Source organism: Artemia franciscana, chromosome 4 (assembly GCF_032884065.1).
Source record: "Artemia franciscana chromosome 4, ASM3288406v1, whole genome shotgun sequence".
NCBI classification, from domain to species: Eukaryota; Metazoa; Arthropoda; class Branchiopoda; order Anostraca; family Artemiidae; genus Artemia; species Artemia franciscana.
Genome location: NC_088866.1, coordinates 29,653,588 through 29,672,192, shown reverse-complemented (window position 1 = coordinate 29,672,192; position 18,605 = coordinate 29,653,588).

The window sequence follows — 18,605 nt, the reverse complement described above, 5'->3', positions numbered from 1 at the left end:
ACCTTATTGATTATATCAAAGTAAACTAAGGACTGGCAGGATCAATACAAGCTACTAGGGTTTATAGGAGTGCTGTCATTGATGTTAAAAGTAAGGATCATCGTCTAGTAGTGTTTAGGGTTAATTTAAAACTGAAATTTCTGAAGGGTAACTACTTCCCGCGAAGTTGTGATGCTGGTAGACTCCAGGATGGGAATATGAGAGGAACTTTCTAGGAACAGTTGAATACTAAACTTGAGAGGTTAAAATTTGACAATGTGGAAGATGGTTGGAACAATTTTAGAAAAACAATTTTTGAAGTTGCTGATGGTGTCTTGTAAGTGTTTGGTTCGAGATTTCATTTACTCTCGCTGCGTCTGTGCTGGATGATTTAATGGGCCGACCTTTTCTCCTAGAACAGGTTTTGTCGGCACAAATAGCAACTGATATTGAGCCGTGTATGAGCCAAGTTAGACTAAAACAGTTGAAAAACAGTGCTTATGTTCAATGTTCGCAGTTAAACCCCGCGGAAGCCGATTTACTGCGTTTATGTGCCTGGAATTGCCACCTAACCACGTGTTATGAGGATGTGTTGCAATTTCTCTCTGATTCTCAAGGTAAAATTAGTTCTATTGGTTCTCCAAATTTGTTTTTATTATGGCAGGCTAATGGGGCTTACAATTTTTTTTTAGTTATTGCCGTAATAGCTCCAGGAATAAGTAAAAAGATTGTTGGGAGGTATTTGTTTATCTTGAAAGTGATGATGTGAACAAGTAGTTTGGTGTATTTTAATCTTTACTCTTTCCTATATTGTTTGTTGGTGTGTTTAAAGATGTTTAATTTTTCTACTGAACACCAGCAAAATCGTAGTTTTTTTATTTGTGCAAATAGTTGTAAATTGTAACGAGTTATCCAAATCCATATTTTATGACAGCCAAAAAAAGTAATAATATCAATTTCTTCACCTCTGTGCGAAAGCAAGCATAGCAAGACTCGAAAACAAATCTTTGACAGTAAAAGAAGTTTCCAACATTACGTCAGCCCTGTTTTGACAGCACAATCCTGATATATTATTTTGACAGCCTAAAGAAGTTGTGAATGGAATTTCCCCCTTTTGCAATACGAAACGATGATTTTCACCTCCCAGTTGGATTTTGGGGTAATAAGGACAGATTCTCGTGATAAATCTAAATTTATTTAAATACTTTTAGGTGGTATGTGTCATCAGAAAAATATAACAGAGAACACACAAAGTAACAGAAACCTTGTTTCGAACTTGTTTGTAAAAAAGAAACAGCCTTGACAATTAAGAACGTATTTATAACTCAAATATTGAAAACAAAAATAGCTTTAAAGTGTTACAGTGCCCCAACCGGAGGAAGCCGTCCTAATCCCAGCCCCAAATCCACCACTGTATTAGGGGGGGGGGGTGCCCTCACGCCCCCTGAATCCGCTACTGATGTTAACAATGACAACTTGCATAACTTACACCCCTTGTCATGGGGGCTATTATCTGCCCCAGAGGTATATTTAGTTGATCTTTAGATTATTTCGAACAAAATTACTATCTCAAAATTTTGATCAGATGGTGAAAATATGGTGTGGGGGCTGGTTACCCTCTGATTACTCTTGACTTTAAAAAAGGGGGTGTGCGTGTAACTGAACCCCCTTGCAAGTAAACTCCAAGGAACTGAGCCCTGTAACTGAATCCCCATGCAACTGAACCTCCTTATAACTGAAACCCTTGAAACTGAACCCTCGTACAACTGAACCCCATTTAGCTGAACCCTCGTGAAACTGAACCTCTGTACAACTCGACCCCATTTAACGGAAACCCCGTGCAACTGAACTATCGTACCACTGAACCTCTTTGCAACTGAACCCTCGTGCAGCTGAGCCTTCGTGTAACTGAGCCGTCGTACAATTGAAGCCCATTTAACTGAATGCTCGTGCAACTGAACCTCCTTACAACTCAACCCCACTTAGCTGAGCCTTTGTGTACCTGGACCCCCGTGCAACTGAACCCCTATGAAACTGGACCCTTGTGTAATTGAACCCTCTTGCAACTGAACTTGCGGACTTAGTTTTTTAATATACTTCAAATATGACGCAATATCATGGGGTAGAACATGGGGTCAAAATTTTTACATGTTCACCCTTGTTGGAATCGTTTGTTTTTAAATCATAATACAAATGCCTGTCAAGATCATTCACAGAAAAAACTCTGTTTTCATTGTAGCAAAAAAAGAAAAGAAATCAGATGTTACAAACCATTAGGGCAGATTTATTTTTCATTTTTTCAGCTGAATTAGACCTTCCCTGAACGTTGAGTATTAAATATCTGTTGTGAAAATCTTTGAACTTTATGAATTTAGATAACGAATTTTGATCATATGTCTTTGAGGAGATTGCGGCCAAAAGGTACATGGGAAGGGGACCAGTTGTACTCCAGCCTTATTACCTCAGTTTTTTCCAACATACTGCAGATATGTCTTATTGTAAAACTGGATGCACATAGTGCCTTTTCATTTAGTTGAAGATACCCCTAAGCATTTTTTGAACGACGTGACCGCTGATACCATCACTCTTTCTTTAGATACATTATCATAACCTATAAAGGAAAAAGTGTTTTTGTATTGTGTTTGGCGTTCTTCTTGACATTTCTCTAAAATTTGACCTAAATACTCCATGATTTTTTGGATATTCAGGATCAAACATAACCTCTTTTCTTAATATAAAACCTTATATATTAACAATAGACAAATTTCATAACTTACAGCCCTTGCACCAGGCGCTGAGGGTTGTGATCCCTAGAGACATAGTTATTTAAACTTTAGAATGTTTTATATAAAATTCTATCTCACAATTTTGATCGGATGCATTTATGGAAAAGAAGGGCGCGAGGATTGAAGCCCTTCGATCGCTTTTGACTGTTAAATGACACTGGAACTTTTGACATCCAACCGATGAGCCCCCTCCAAACTTGATACAAAAACCTTTTCCATTAAAAATTTATGGCTAACAATGAACAACTGGTTTAACTTACAGCTTTCACCCCATGAGTTGCTGAAGGGGAGGTTAACCTTGGAGGCATGGTTATCTAACCTTTGGACTATTTTGAACAAATGACTTATTTCAAAATTTTGATCGGATGCATTCTGGAGAAAATGGCGGTTAGGAGGTAGAGGCTGGTTGCCCTCTTATTACTTGATTCTTCAAAAGTGAACTAGAACTTTTGGTTTCTAATCTAATGAGGCTCTTCCAAAGTTTATACGACCAAGTAATTCTAGCGTCAGTCTGCAGGACCTACGTGGAGTTGTCAGGACTCATGAAGTTACTAATTATAACCATATATTTTAACAATGGATAACATGCTTTTTTCAGTGAAGTGCCAATTATGGGATTAGGGATTTATGATTTAGAAACGGGGGCAATTTCGTAATTTTGTACAAATCTCGTGAGGTGGGGGGCATAGTCGGAACCAATTTTCCCAAATTAACTGAAAATGAAAGTTAAAAGTGAAAAATATGTTTTTCACACCATCAGATTCAGCTTATAAGTGAACCCTACTGTAGAGGTTTCAATATCCTATTTGCAAAAATATGGAATTTCGTATTTTTCGCCAGAAGAAAGATCACATATGTGTGTTTTTTCGTTTTTTTTTTTTCAGGGTAATCGCATTGACCCATTAGTCCCAAAATATCTGGAGAGGGTCCATTCAAACTAGTATTAAAAGTTTTAGTGCCTTTTTAAAGTGTACCTTTGGAGATAATATGACCCCCTGCAGCCCCTGAGGAAAGGTTTTTAAGTTATAAAATTTGCCCATTGCTAACGTATAGTATTTGTTATTGGGAAGTATACATACATTTTTCGGGTGGAGGAGGAGGTGAATTTTCTGCCGGGGGATTTTCCACGGACAGAATTATCCATGGGGTGGGGATTTCCAGCACCACCACGGTAAAAACAGGAAGAGAATCTTCCTAACATCCACTGAAATCGCAGCTTTTGTATTTTGCAAGCGAATTGAAATATGACCTCTAAACAACATGTCTAAAAATACATTTATTAAATTCGATAAAATAAACTGTAAAATTGAAAAAGGAGTGGGGTGGAGGGTCTATGTTAATGTATCTTAGAAACGAGGCAAAGACTTCATTGTATTAAACTGCTAGTTTTTTTCTAATAAAATGCCCCTGCAAAGCGTAAATTTCTCCCTTAGAGAAAACCTTGAACTCCTACTATGGTAGAAGCTACTACGTAATAGTTGAAAGATAGGAACAATCAACATTATGTTTTTTTATTTGTTAGAGGAAGCAATAATACCTGAAACATATTCATTGTATTTGAAATAATTGAATCTAAATTGTTTTTTATTATGTGTCTTTAAAGCCCTTTAAAGCGTTTCAAATTCCCCTTTTAAACAACAGCACTAATGATTCACGCGTTCAAGAAACTTGCAGGTGAACTGCTTCGCATTTTGACCTAAAATAAGGGTAATATAGGCCTGTTCCTAGGGCTGATAACACCCAGAACAAAATTATCCTTGTTCCCGTGCGAACTGTGTTATGAAAACACCTTCTAAAAGTTAAGTCTTTGCAGCAGCCCCTTCCCTCCTCCCGATTTGGCACTCGGAGTAGCCTACGATGGATGAAGGTTGTTTTTGAGTCATCAGAGAGTCTGAGATTTACCGCTGTTTTGCACGTTGTGAAGCTAATAAAATGTAAAAATAGTGCAAGTTTCTTTGTTAAAAATAGAACCATTGGCTCGATTTGCAATATATGCAAGAATTTTAACTGTCATGAAAATCTCATTATGGCGAATTTTAGACTTATTTTTATTTTTAAACTTTCAGTGTTTAGACTAGTCTATGTTAGGTAGTAAACTGGCACCAAAAAATCCTTTTTTGATAGCCGTCAATTTTTTTTTGTTGTAAGTGGTTTTACCGATCGCCAGTAATCTCTCGTGTTGATAAGTTTGTTTGTGTTATTTTTCGGTTAATCATAGCATATAATTGTATCTTGAGAAGCTACTAACTATGACTTTTATGCGATAATAAACTAAAGATATTATGTCTTTAGCTTGTTGTTACTAATATATACCAGCGTATCCATAGAAATAAGCTATATTAAGTTCTAGGAGTCGATAAAAAGGTTTCACAGCTGTTTAACCATTATGACGTATAAACCTGCAGCTAAAGAGAAGAAATTCGGCGGATCATACAAAATTGTTGTTTTTCCGTGAAGGGAAGCTGGGTGAACCAAGGGCAAGCAAGTAAGGTAAAAGTAGAGTTTGATTAGGGGCGAAACTTTGTCTGGCTTTAGTGCGAAAGTACTATTTCATAATGTATAGCACTTTAGCACGTGCTACAACTTGTAACACTTTTGTGATGCAATTTTTTCTTTTTGTCATAGACGAAATAATGAGGATTTTGAAAAAGGCAAAGCAATTAATAAAAAGGATGAATCGCATTTTTACGTATTTGTTTCGAAAGATTTGCGCGAAGTTTGGTGTAACTAGGGCCGCCTTTTTTCCGAGAGATATATAAGGACTCATAAAAGCTAATTCTTCAATTTTAGTTTTGTATAAACATATTAGACTCAATAAGGCCGTCGTCATAAAGTGTCACATGGTACACACTGAAGCGCCGTTTGGGTGAAATTTCTGGAATGGAAAGACTGGGCCAGACACATGGATATCATAGAGAGCTAATTATGGGCTCATTTATGAACAGATTTTTATATTTATAAATTTGATTTAATAAGGCAATCATAAAATGCCACTTAGCACCCAAAAAGTGCACCTTGGATTGTTTTTCTTTCATTTTTCTAAAATAAAAATAACTAAAAAGGGTCTTGTCCAATTAAAAAATTCCACAAACAAGATTCCCACAAAAATGTCCCCCCACCCTTGAGGAAATTCTCCTTCCTGGAGAATCCCCCTAGAAATTTTCTTACATTTGAAGTAGCGACAGTATTTTTAATTTAAAGCATTCGGAAAAAATGGGTCATTTATTAACTTACGGGTTGAGCATTGTTTGGTTAAGAATATCCAGAAAATCTGAACAATTCTTGGCAGCATTGGGGTAGGAAGTTTAAATTAATTAACACTGACTAGGGATATCAATCGGATGGGAAAATTTAACACATAGTTTGGAAATAACCTTCCTCTTTGTATCTTTGTTTTTTATTGTGTAAATCACTTTAACTTTTTTATTGTGTAAATCAGGATATGGGGGGGGGGTTATACATTTCAGGAAGAGAGGGGAGAAGACTGAATTTTTTTATGTCTAAAAGTCCCGTCACCTACCCGTCTCGTAGTTCCGCATGTTAAAACTGATAACGACAGATGAAGAGTATGGGTTGATACCGATACGTGAGCATAACATTTCTAAATTGCAAGAAAATGATACATATATTGTCCAGAATCACGTTATCCTGCTTTCAGCAGGCATTTCCTTTAGCATACTGATCCAAAGATAAATGTGACACAAGTAGCGCTGGCGTTGCGTGAAATGCAACTAACTTCAGTAATAATCCTTTGTACATTCATGCATTAGTGTATGGAAGGGGGGGTAGCTGCCCCACCTAGAACTTAAAAGTTACACTAGATATGGCTGAAAAAGTAGATGGTTGAAAAAAGGTAAATGGCTAAATAAGCAGTTGATAAAAGGTAGATGGTTGAAAAGGCTAGAAATGAACAGCTGGAATGACAGAATAAAAGTCAAACAAGAAGCAATTATCCAGAATCTCTTGGAAAGATTTTGCTCTAATCCAAGAAGATTAATGCTGGACCTTCATAGGTCCATTTCATAGGTATGATAGAACTTGCTGGCAATGTAAGGTTTTGTGAAATGCCAATATAACTTCAGCTCCCCCCTCATCACAGAATCGGCTACCCTCCCCCCCCTAGAGACGAAACTATGCACGCCCATGCATTCGCGTCAATTGTTTGTTGGAGATGGTTAAAAGAAATACTTAGAAAAGCGAAAATAGCGAGAAGTCAGCATGGGTATTATACATAAAGGCAGTTCCATAGTTTTGAGTTAGTATGTGAATCCAAACAGTACAGAATAGAACGTTTTCAGCTCATATTAGGCGTTTCAATTACAAATAAGAGAATTTGGAGCAATATTGGAGTTTTGATTTAAACATTTGAATTAAAAAGTTAAAACAATTAAATGATTTCTAAAGTTGACCCTCCCCCCTACTACCATCTATGAACAAACTACAACCAATGTAACCTATTTAACCACAGAATAAATATTATTTTAAAAAGCACTAATCTTGTTTTCTTTTTCGATGATTTCTTTTTCATATTTTACTACGAAAAAATTTATTGTTTTTAATGATTTCTTCTTTTTCAACGATTCCTTTTCTGTTTTATTTGTAGATATAGAGGATGTATTCATATTTATTTTTGAATGTTTTAAAACAAAGAAAATCCAATCTTGAACTGATATATTTAAGGAAATAAAAGATCGTTAACTAAAGGGAAAAAATATTGACCTGAGCAAACGTGGCTAAACAGGAAGTATAGTACATTTTCGCAATTTTGCCATTGACTAGGGTCCCCTATTTACTTGATGATAAGGTTTCAAAAGCGGTGTATTTGTAAAAATATTACTGTGGAACATATTATGAATTGTGACAAACCCATATGTTTTGTGTTTTTTTATATTAGAAACGAGCATGGATAATAAACTTTAAGAACAAAGTTGAAACCTCATCCAGAACAACCCATTTCACTCAACCCTCCCGCAACTCGTCGCCCATTCAGTTCAGCCCCCTTTCCATTTAATCGTAACTCAATTCGACCTAGCCTAAGATTTGAATGGGAATTCAATTACGAGTTGAGGTACACGCACTCCAAGAAGCAACTTTCCTCTTCTTTTTCCCGCAACTTTCCCCTTTTTTTTAGTATTGTTTGTAATGATTTTGAGAAATTTGCGCTCAGCAATTTAATATGAAAAAGATGTTAGAAAGTTGTTTCTAAGTTAGAAATTGTTTAATAAATACATGAGTCCTCCTAAGAAAACCCGAGCAATTAAGTCTGCCTACCCTTAAAAAGTGACAAATTTCAAATAACCATTATGATAGATTGGTATATTTGTTCATGTAACCATCAAAATGCAACGGGATCAAGAGTAATTACATACGAAAAAGTGTCTCCGGTGGGATTTGAAACTGACTGCAAATTACTTCAACACACCTATGATACTATCTCACTGATGGCTGGAAGCGGTAGCGCGCTTCTGTAACCCAAGTGGGGGCCGGAAACAGTGGATGGTTTGAGGATGGGGTTCCTCTGGCCGAGATGTCCATGTTGAGTAGGCGTCCGCACTAAGTCTTGCGTCAACATCGTGATCCTCGCGGAGGTTTGGATCACGAGGTTGCTTAAAGAGGTGTGTACCGGGCCAGAGAGGAAACTCAGCAGCCAGAAGCACCCGCGTTGGACAGTAGTGGGACAGCGCCTGTGAGTGGGGGTTCGGTTGGAGCCCATCCAATATAAGCAGACCTGTTTCCATTTTGCATATTTTCGGCTAAATAATTTTCGAATTTAGACCCAGTCTCCATGAGCCAACACAAAAATTTTGGTAAAAATTAGGACAAGACAAACAGGTTTTTATTTTTGATTTCCTAGGAAGGTTATACATGGCATTTGTTTTTCTCTAAATTAAAAACAATATCAAATTTTTTCTAATACCTATATCTTTGGAAGCTTTGGAAAAAGTGTGCCAATCGATACAACTAGCCTTGATTGCAACCCAGCAATCAAAACCTTACGTAAAGCCTTATGAAATACCATAGTCAATTTATAATTTGGCACATGACAGAAGCAAAGAGAGCACTAAAGGTTATTGTTACCCTTAATATTTTCTTGTATAACTACAACGATCAAGAATCAAATTCAGTATAAGGGTCTGGCACGTACGCAGGGGGAGGGGCCTTCGCCCCCCCCCCAAATTTTGTGAAATGTTTAATTTCCCCATGGTTTCTTGATATTTCTGGCAAAAGTAGGACATTTATTAAGAATCTAGATACATGTGTGAAGAATTTTTTGGGGGATTTTACAGCATGCAATTATCCGGTCAAGTCACTGCCCAATTATTAACCCATTTTCTGTCTAATTTTTTTACCCTCTTTGAAGTAATTAGCAATTGTACTGTTATTTTTTTTTTTGTAAAGAGTTTGATTTTCACAGCAAAATAGAATTATCCTTGATATTAGGGCGTTTATCCCCCCTTTTCAGGATAAAGTACAGCTTTTAATGGATCGATTTTGGAAACAATCATTTTTCATTAAAATCTACGTTTTTGCAATAGAAGAACTACCCCCCACAGCACCCACATTGCACTCTTAACCCTAAAATTTCCCTTTCAGTTGGATATAATAGATTAAACACTGGCTCTAAATCGCTATGAACATAACCTGAGCCTAAAACGTACTTTTGAGGCTTCAGTTTTTTTCCCCCCATCCGCTACAATACTACACATTAAAGTTATTCTATATTTTCCGATATACGTGCTTTTTGCATTACTAAATAAAAAAGTACTACTTTATATCTGCTGTTTCGAAGATTTTGCCCCCCCTGAAAAAAAATCCTGCGTACGTGCCTGATAAGGGTTATAATTAAAAGTATTCAATTTTTTATTAATCAAACAGTTCGTGGTAACGAACTGTAGTAAGGAGCGACCCGGCTCAATAGTAAACGAAACTCTAAAAAATGGAATTTCGATGCTAAAAGATATATCAAAAGAATTGGATTTTTACGCTGAATTTAAATATATGTTTCACCAAATTTAGTCTTCGTCATCAAAAGTTACGAGCCTGAGAAAATTTGCCTTATTTTGGAAAATAGGGGATAACACCCCCTAAAAGTCATAGGATCTTAACGAAAATCACACCATCGCATTCAGCGTATCAGAGAACCCTATAGAAAAAATTTCAAGGTCCAATCTACAAAAATGTGGAATTTCGTATTTTTTGCCAGAAGACAAATCACGTGTGCGTGTTTATTTGTTTGTTTTTTTTTTCCAGGGGTCATCGTATCGACCAAGTGGTCCTAGAGTGTTGCAAGAGGGCTCATTCTAACGGAAATGAAAAGTTCTAGTGTCCTTTTTAAGTGACCAAAAAAATTGGAGGGCACCTAGGCCCCCTCCGACGCTCATTTTTTCCCAAAGTCAACGGATCAAAATTTTGAGATAGCCATTTTGTTCCGCATAGTCGAAAACCATAATAACTATGTCTTTGGGGATGACATCCCCCACATTCCCTGGGGGAGGGGCTGCAAGTTACAAACTTTGACCAATGTTTACATACAGTAATGGTTACTGGGAAGTGTACCGACGTTATCAGGGGGATTTTTTTGGTTTGGGTGTCGGGTTCAGGGGAGGGGCTATATGGGAGGATCTTTCCTTGGAGGAATATTTCATGGGGGAAGAGAAATTCAATGAAAAGGGCGCAGGATTTTCTAGCATTACTATTAAAAAAACAACAATGAAAATATTAACATGAAAAAATTTTTCAATTGAAATAAGGAGAAGCATTAAAACTTAAAACGAACAGAGATTATTACGCATATGAGGAGTTCTAAAAATCCTTTAGCATAAAGAGCGAGGTATTTAGGAGGAGATAAATACTTCGCTCTTTATGCTAAAAAATTTGTAAGTAATCTCAACTATTTATTCTACGGCCTTTCTGATTCAGGGGTCATTCTTAAAGAATTGGGACAAAACAAGATTTAGTATGAAGAGCGAGGTATTAACGAGGGGACCAACTCCCTCATATATATAATCAAAAATATAAGAATATAAAAGTTTGTTACGTAAGTTAATTCTTAAGTTACGTATATTCTTTACTAATAAAAACGTTCGTTGAAAATTAAAAGATCTAGTTGCCTTTTTAAGTAACCGAAAAATTGGAGGGCAACTAGGCCTCTTTCCCCACCCCTTATTTCTCAAAACCGTCTGATCAAAACTAAGAGAAAGCCATTTGGCCAAAAAAAGAATTAATATGCAAATTTCATTTTAATAATTTATGTACGGAGAGCCAAAATCAGACATGCATTAATTCAAAAACTTTCAGAAATTAAATATGAAAAAAAAAAGGTTTCTGAAATGAAAGTAAGGAGCGACATAAAAACTTAAAACGAACAGAAATTTTTGGCTATTTCAGAATAATAGGTTTTCAGGTGAGCACTTTTGTCAGTATTGCAACGTTGAACCGTGAAATAAATAAACAATTAAACTAATTAAATTTGACAAGCTTTTTGTCAGTAAGAAATAGAACTTAACAAATCTGTCGTTTCCCAAAGACAGTTAAACCATTCAAAGAAAAGCTACGTTTCTGCTTGGATTTTCATGTCTTCTGCCTATTTTTTACGAATTGTCACCATTTTCTTGCGCTCTGGCACCCACATAACTGCGCGTGGAAATCTCATTAAAAGTTGAATTCATGTTTTAATATATATATATATATATATAAATATATATATATATATATATATATATATATATATATGAGTGTGCAAGTTTTCACTTAGCCAATACACACAAATCAGTTTATTTTCATTCTCCTTCTTACTCTAAGCTTTGGGCTGAAAATAGTCAAATTACCTAACGGTAGATGTACATTAATGAGAACAAAAACCTTTCTGGGTTGGTGATTCTCCAGTTTGCTTTTTTTTTCGGATAAAAGTTCATTTGTCCGGCTGTTGAATTCATTATAATTCAATGATCATAAAACTTGTTCTTTGAACAGTGGTAAATATTTACTGATGTCCTTTTGTTGATATCCTTTTGTATGTAAGTATTCAAAGATGTTTTTCTTATAGATAAAATTTCTCGAAACCTAACTACTTTTACTTTCAATCTGACATTTCAGCCGGATTTCAGGTCACTCGTTCGTCTCCGCTTAGCTATTAGTTGTGCAGAAAAACGCAGCGATTTTAATGGTAAACGAATTTTTACCAGCATTTGGACGGGAAAACGTAAATACACATGCACTTAATTTTTCCAGCGCACGGGAGTAATCGTGATCAGGGATTAAATGAATAGCACATTATTAAATTAATTATGCGCCACAGCCCGTAATTCCGGGTCATATTGTAATCAAGCTTATCAATGAAATTTACGTAGGAATATAGCGCAAAAGAATCAGAATCAAGAGGCTCTGCGACACCTTAAAACCCATTTTGCGAACATCAGCGTCGGCTGACAGTATCAAAGACAAATGGTCCATTAGCGAATCCTTCCATGGGACTAGCTATCATCGAGATCAGTTAAGAATTTGTTGTTTAACTGTGAAATTCGACTGAAAAGACAATGAAGTTTAATTACGGCAATAAGAAATCATTCCAATTTTTAATAAATACAGTTAGTGAAATGAATGAACCTTTTTATCTTGTAAAATGTTAGCTTTTATCAGACAGTCTTGGCTGAACTTTTCATTAAGAAGTAATGATGCCAAGGCTATTAAAAAAAAATGGATTTTTAACTGAGAACTTTTATTGTAAGTGTTTTATTGTTTTTATTTTTTCTTTGCTGAAGACGGCCCTTAGATATAGGGCCGAAATATTCAAATAGGTTTTGTTGGTTCACTGTCTTGGGAAAATTGTCCTCATTATTCTCTCTTTTGTTGTTGTATTAAAGTTTAATTACATGTTGTGGACAGGTTTATCAATCACCAGGTGGCACCAAAAGGTACTCCCAAAGAGGCCAAATTACTCAAATCGCAATTCCAATGGACTTATTTTTAGTGTTTTCCTAGCAGATATGCAAGAGGATTTTAGGAAATGCCCTGTCGTGAACTTCAAAACAAAAATTTTGTTTCGTTTAATGAAACAAAACAAAAATTACACTTAAAGTTTATTAAAACTAAACATCTCTATCTCTGGCACAAAACAGGAGAAGTTTAATGGTTTTTCAATGATTTCCTAGATAGTTGGTGTTGGCTTTTGGTTTTCTGTCGTTTAATCGGATCTCTTATCCAAGCTCTACTACTCATGACAAGACCACTGAATCACTTCCAAATAATCAGGTCCCACAAACTAATAAAGTTTATAATGGGCGATGTATGATTATTTCTTAATGCATCGTACAACCTTAAGTCTCAATTTTTTGAAATTAGAAAAGAACGGAACTTAAAAGAGTAGTTTTGCTACTTGTAACAGAATTCTGGTAAAAGATAAGAAGACTTTGTTTTAGTAGATAATGGTTCTCAACAAGGAAGTGTTGGTCCAAGCTTTTCAAATATACATTTTAATTTCCAGCCTCTGCAATACGGCTTTTTATCAATTTACGTGACTATGGTGTGGCTCGATCATCAATCACAATTCTGTTCCTTCAGCGTAGCAGTACTGTTCAACAGCAGTAAATGGATTGATACTAGGATAAGAGTGCGATTTTTCTGCAAAAAAAAAAGTCGATCGAATTGCACATTTTATCAAAAGGTAACAAAATTAACCGCGTTCTATAAGAGCTTAATTACTTCCGAGCCCAATTAAGCCTTTTCTCTTTTGACGATAAAAAAATCTTTAACAAGAGCTGACACAAATGTTTCAAACAAATCTATTTATATGATAAAATGATCCGTCTACAGTACGTGAAAGGACAATATAACACTATTTATAAAATTAACATAATACAGAAAATCTGATGCGTAAGAAAAATTGACTTCGGGCGATGCTACAGCAACGCATCCCCAACCCCCTATCGAACCGCGCAAGAAAAAAGAAAATGCACGTCATTCCAATTTTAAATTTGAGCAAAATCATGCAAGGTACAACTATTCTGACCTACAAAGGAAGAAGGACGTATGTGCAAAATCAAGGGATTAATATTTTTTGACAAATATTCAAATTACTTCTCTTTTAATTATAAGTCATTTGTTAATGTCTGCAGTCAATTTGGCAATCCAAACTAAAGCTAAATCCACTACCAGTTCCAAAAAACGGGAATTCAGTTTGAGTATGCACACACACATGGAAAGGAAAAACCTTTAAGCATTCTGACTTTTAAGAAGACTTATTACAACAGCTTTAATAATTTAACCTTTTTTATTTCTCGTATCAATATAACATTGTCGAATTTAATAAATGTATTTTTAGACTTATCAAAATGTATAATTTTTGATAAACTTACAAAATCATAACTTACATGCAATGATGTGCAAGGACAAAAGAAAAACTCAAGAGTTATATTCCAAAGGAAGGAAAATTCAAAAAAAAACTTTCCAGTTGTTTTCAACTTATTGTTGTGGAGCGACGATGCTTTGAATAAATTGGAGATTTACTCACGTCAGATATTATATATCCATTCATAATTTAGCCCGCAGCGTTCAACCGAGATAATTGCAACAAGTTATTGAACAAGCTTAATTATTGTCATCTATTGAAAGTGGTTGAGACATAAAGATATTTGAAAAAAAAGAAAAAATTACCGGCCGATATAACCTTTGGAACTTAGCAAAAGTATTGTTAGCTAATAGATAAAGTAAATATGCTAAGTATTTTCTATCTGTAACAGGACAAATTGCACCATACTGAGTTCTTAAGTTCAATAAGGAAATAATTAATCGCACAGGACAATAAAATAGCTCCAATTACTTATTGAGCTACCCCCCAAAGAAAAATTACAAAAATCAATTAACACAAGATTACTAAGAGTAGGTCTAATCTTTTAGTATGTCAAGGTTGGTCAGGAACTTAGGTTATTGAGTTTATTGGTTTAATTACCATAAGAGAAGCGTGGTCAAATTTCAAATTAGTTGCTTTCTTAATCGACATTCGCGATACACGATATTTTCCTCGTTCTTAAAAGCCAGACTCCTTTTCCAATCGACATACGTGATAACGCTTTTGCCTTTACGACACTGCCTTTGAAATATCTTTAGATGCCACAAAGAGTCCCCCTTTCCAGAGTTGCCACCACCATTGCTGAGGGCAATAGGATTGTCCAAATATTCTCATCCCCGCAGGTCCTTTTCTTATGAATAAGGGCGTCTTAATTTCTTTTTTTGTATGACCCCATTGCTGATCTTCCTTTGACAAAATTTACCATCTCAGTCAGGTTAAAATTACATTCAACAAGAAAAACATAATTGTTGCACTTACGCCCTTTTCTTCGCAGATCAATATTGTCATATTACGAAAGATTAAGCCTTTGCTTAAATAGTACAAATAACTAATGATTTGAACGGGCAAGGGCTATTTTCAAACACCAGGAGTAATGTATAGTTGCCATTTATCAACAAAAAGAAAACTTTATCACCAGTTTCGCATTTCCATTCCGCAAAGTAAGTTACCTAACGAAAAAATATAAAACAGTCTATGATTGGTCATCAAAAAAAAATATCCACCAATCAGAATCAAGTTTATAATTTTACAGACAAAATCTGAAGTGTTAAGCCTACTTAGCCAATAAAAATCATCTATTACTCATTTACAAGACTTCAGGGAAGGCAAAAAAACTGGATAGCAGGGTTTCAACTATGGTGACCGGCTTCACTTTCAGCAAGGCTCGATTGATTTAAGACTCATCCACAATGAGATTTTACTAAAACTGAAATTTAAATAGCGCGCGAACTTGAACCAATTAAAAAAATCTACACAGAATATTTGACTGGCTCAAATCTGCGCTAGTTAAACTTCTTTGTTGGTAAGTCTCATTGTGAAGGGGCCTCTAGCAAAACGAAGATAGATAGAAAATCATTATTCTTTTTCTAAAAAGATTAAATCAGGAATTGATTCCTTTCGTCTTTATGGACATGCCGAACCCTAGAGGGCCCATCTTAATAAAAGTTTAGGAATAGTAATCATAAACGCAACAAAAAGCCCTTTGGAAATATCATTTGTTTTTTAGTTTCAATAAGATTCACTTAGAAAATAAAACGATACATTTTTTCGGGAATTTTACAATACCAAAAATATAAATTGAACAGGCAATATTCCTTAAAAGTATCCGGAACTGAAGCAATAAATCAATGGCGTTTGAAGTCAACTTAAATAAGCAAAGGCAATCCTACCACAGACATAATCTAGTAAATTAAAGACAAAAAACTATTTGAATGATAAACAGTCTGTCAAAAAACACCAAGGCCTAACCAGCCAAATACACCGGCCTTACACAAAATAAAAATTAATGCCCTCTATGGGTAAACATCAAGCTTAGATAACACCAAAGCTACTAGGTACACAATTTTCCCACCGCGATGCGGATTATCATTGACCACAGAGTACGAGTATAAATATCAAAATACAGTTTAAAGAGTTTTTCATTGCAGTGCCATCTAAACGCGACGTTCCTACTCTCACGTCTATAAAGACAACATCTTTTTTTTAACTGATGATTTTGCTAAAGAAAGGCTCAGATTTTCAACCCTGAAAGTTAAAAACAATTTTAAAAACTAAAGCTATGCTGCCATGTGGCAACGGTTTTCGAAGAAGAATTTAGGGTCAAAGACCATATTTAGTTTTTTTTTTTTTACAAACACGCATGATGCTTTTCTTGAAATAGATTTGTGTCATGTCTCTTTTACAAATTAATTCATTGTCAAAAGGTGATTTCGCTTCAGACTATTCAGAAAACCACATTTCTAGCAGATTACTTACAGGCCAAACTAAGTTTAATTTGAAGCCTGCACTACTTTAGAAATCAGTCGATGACTAAGTCACCCACCCCTGTTTCTTATTATTCCCAAAAAATGGTCTCAAAATTACAAATAAAACAAGGTGCTAAGTCTGTTGTCCTCCGCCAAAACGTAGTATTTATTAAAGAACTTGATTTTGAGCTAAGGATACAACTCCCCTAATTTTGCCACACAAGTTCAATGGCACAGTAGGAAATCTTCAATCCATCATTATATTTTCTGAGATGCAACCCAGTATCTACAGAGGTATAAAACACAAAACTCCCCGTTTTTCCTGCCAAAACATAGTGTGATCACAGTAAAATTACAAGACCAAATATCTAAATTCAGCAGAAAACGGACTAGTAAAGACAGGTAGACTACCGGCTTCTACGGACTACAAAATTCTACATTTTTCATCGATTTCTCCGAGTCCAGAATACATGTCTTGTAATCTTGCTGTGTTTTGACTGTGAAGAACCAATTAAGTCTTTTACATCTGTAGATACAAGGTGTCAACTCAGAATGTTATCCAATATATTTCCTGAGATTCGAACTATCGACATTCAACAGAAAAGCAAACAATTTCCTCGTAAAATTGAAAAATCTAGATACCAGGTTTTCACAGAGGAGAGTCGAAGTGGACCCAGACGTCAAATCCTTTAAGTTGATAATTACTACTAATAAACTGTTATAATTACTAATTTTTAAATTATATACTTTAGACTTTGAGAGAAAGGATAACATTTTTTAAAGCCTAATATGGCAACCTCTGTCTCATTATGTCGACAAGAAAGAATCAAATAGATATTCTGACCAATGAAAATGAAAAACAACTTTTTAACTTAGAAAGCGAATACCTTTGTCCGTTTTAATATGTCAAAACACAGTAAATTTCGACGAAAGGAGGCTCACACAGCTTCTCACTTTTTAAAAACCTTTTTTTATATGAGAAAACAATTTGTAATTTTGGATTAAAAAAACACAAGTTAGGCTCCAAAAAAATCACTAATACTCCGCGTATTATACAACTGACAAAAAAGTACAAATAAAATTTCAAAATACAAAATTTCGAGCATACAAAGAAAAAAAATTAGAAATGAATATGCGACTCAATATCAAAACCTCCTTGAAGAAAAAAACCATATAGGCTAATCGACTACAATCAAAGCCAATTCTTGCAGAAAAAAAGAATACCGTAAAAATGGAAAAAAGTCAAAACTCAGAAAAACTTCGTCCCTACGTCACACAATTCTTCTGTAATATCTGCAAAATTAAGTAAAAACACAGCAAACTATATAAAAAAATTCCATAGAAATAGACAAAGTAATAAAGACCAAGGAATAAAGGCCGAAAAGGCGTATCAGGGGGGGGGGGGTTGGATACACCAAATTTCGAAAAACATATCAAAAATTTGTTTATATGCATTTTTCTTATGTTATTGTGTCGGAAGAAAAATTTGGAGAGACAGAGAGGGGGATCATAACCCGGTAGCCCCCCTGGATACAGCCTTGAGGTCAAACTTTTTAAAATCTCGTAGTGAAATTTCACCGTTAGCCCGATGTCACAAATTTTGATCTTAGAGTTTAGCCTACAGTTTGCTCTGCTTCAGTATAATCTGGGATAACATTCCTGTCCCTGGCCTATTCTGAAGGAAACACTAGAATAACACAAATTATTATATTTCAATTTATAGCAGAAAACTTATGTCATACAAATTTTTCGGGTCGCTTCCATTTTAATTTGCGTTTCATCCACTATTTCATTGTTTTAGTTTCAATAGTGTAATTTTTCTCTTTATACGGCCCATATATATAGATAAGAGTTTAAAATAGAAAATGCGGAAATGATATAATTAATAATATGATTTGTCACAAAGAAAATATAATTGTTCGGGATAGTATAAACTAAAAATGTTGCCAATATTTCCTTCAGGAAAGGGCATAAACAAAAACGTTTTAATAATAGCAAATTCGAAGTTATTTTGCTAAGATTTTGAAA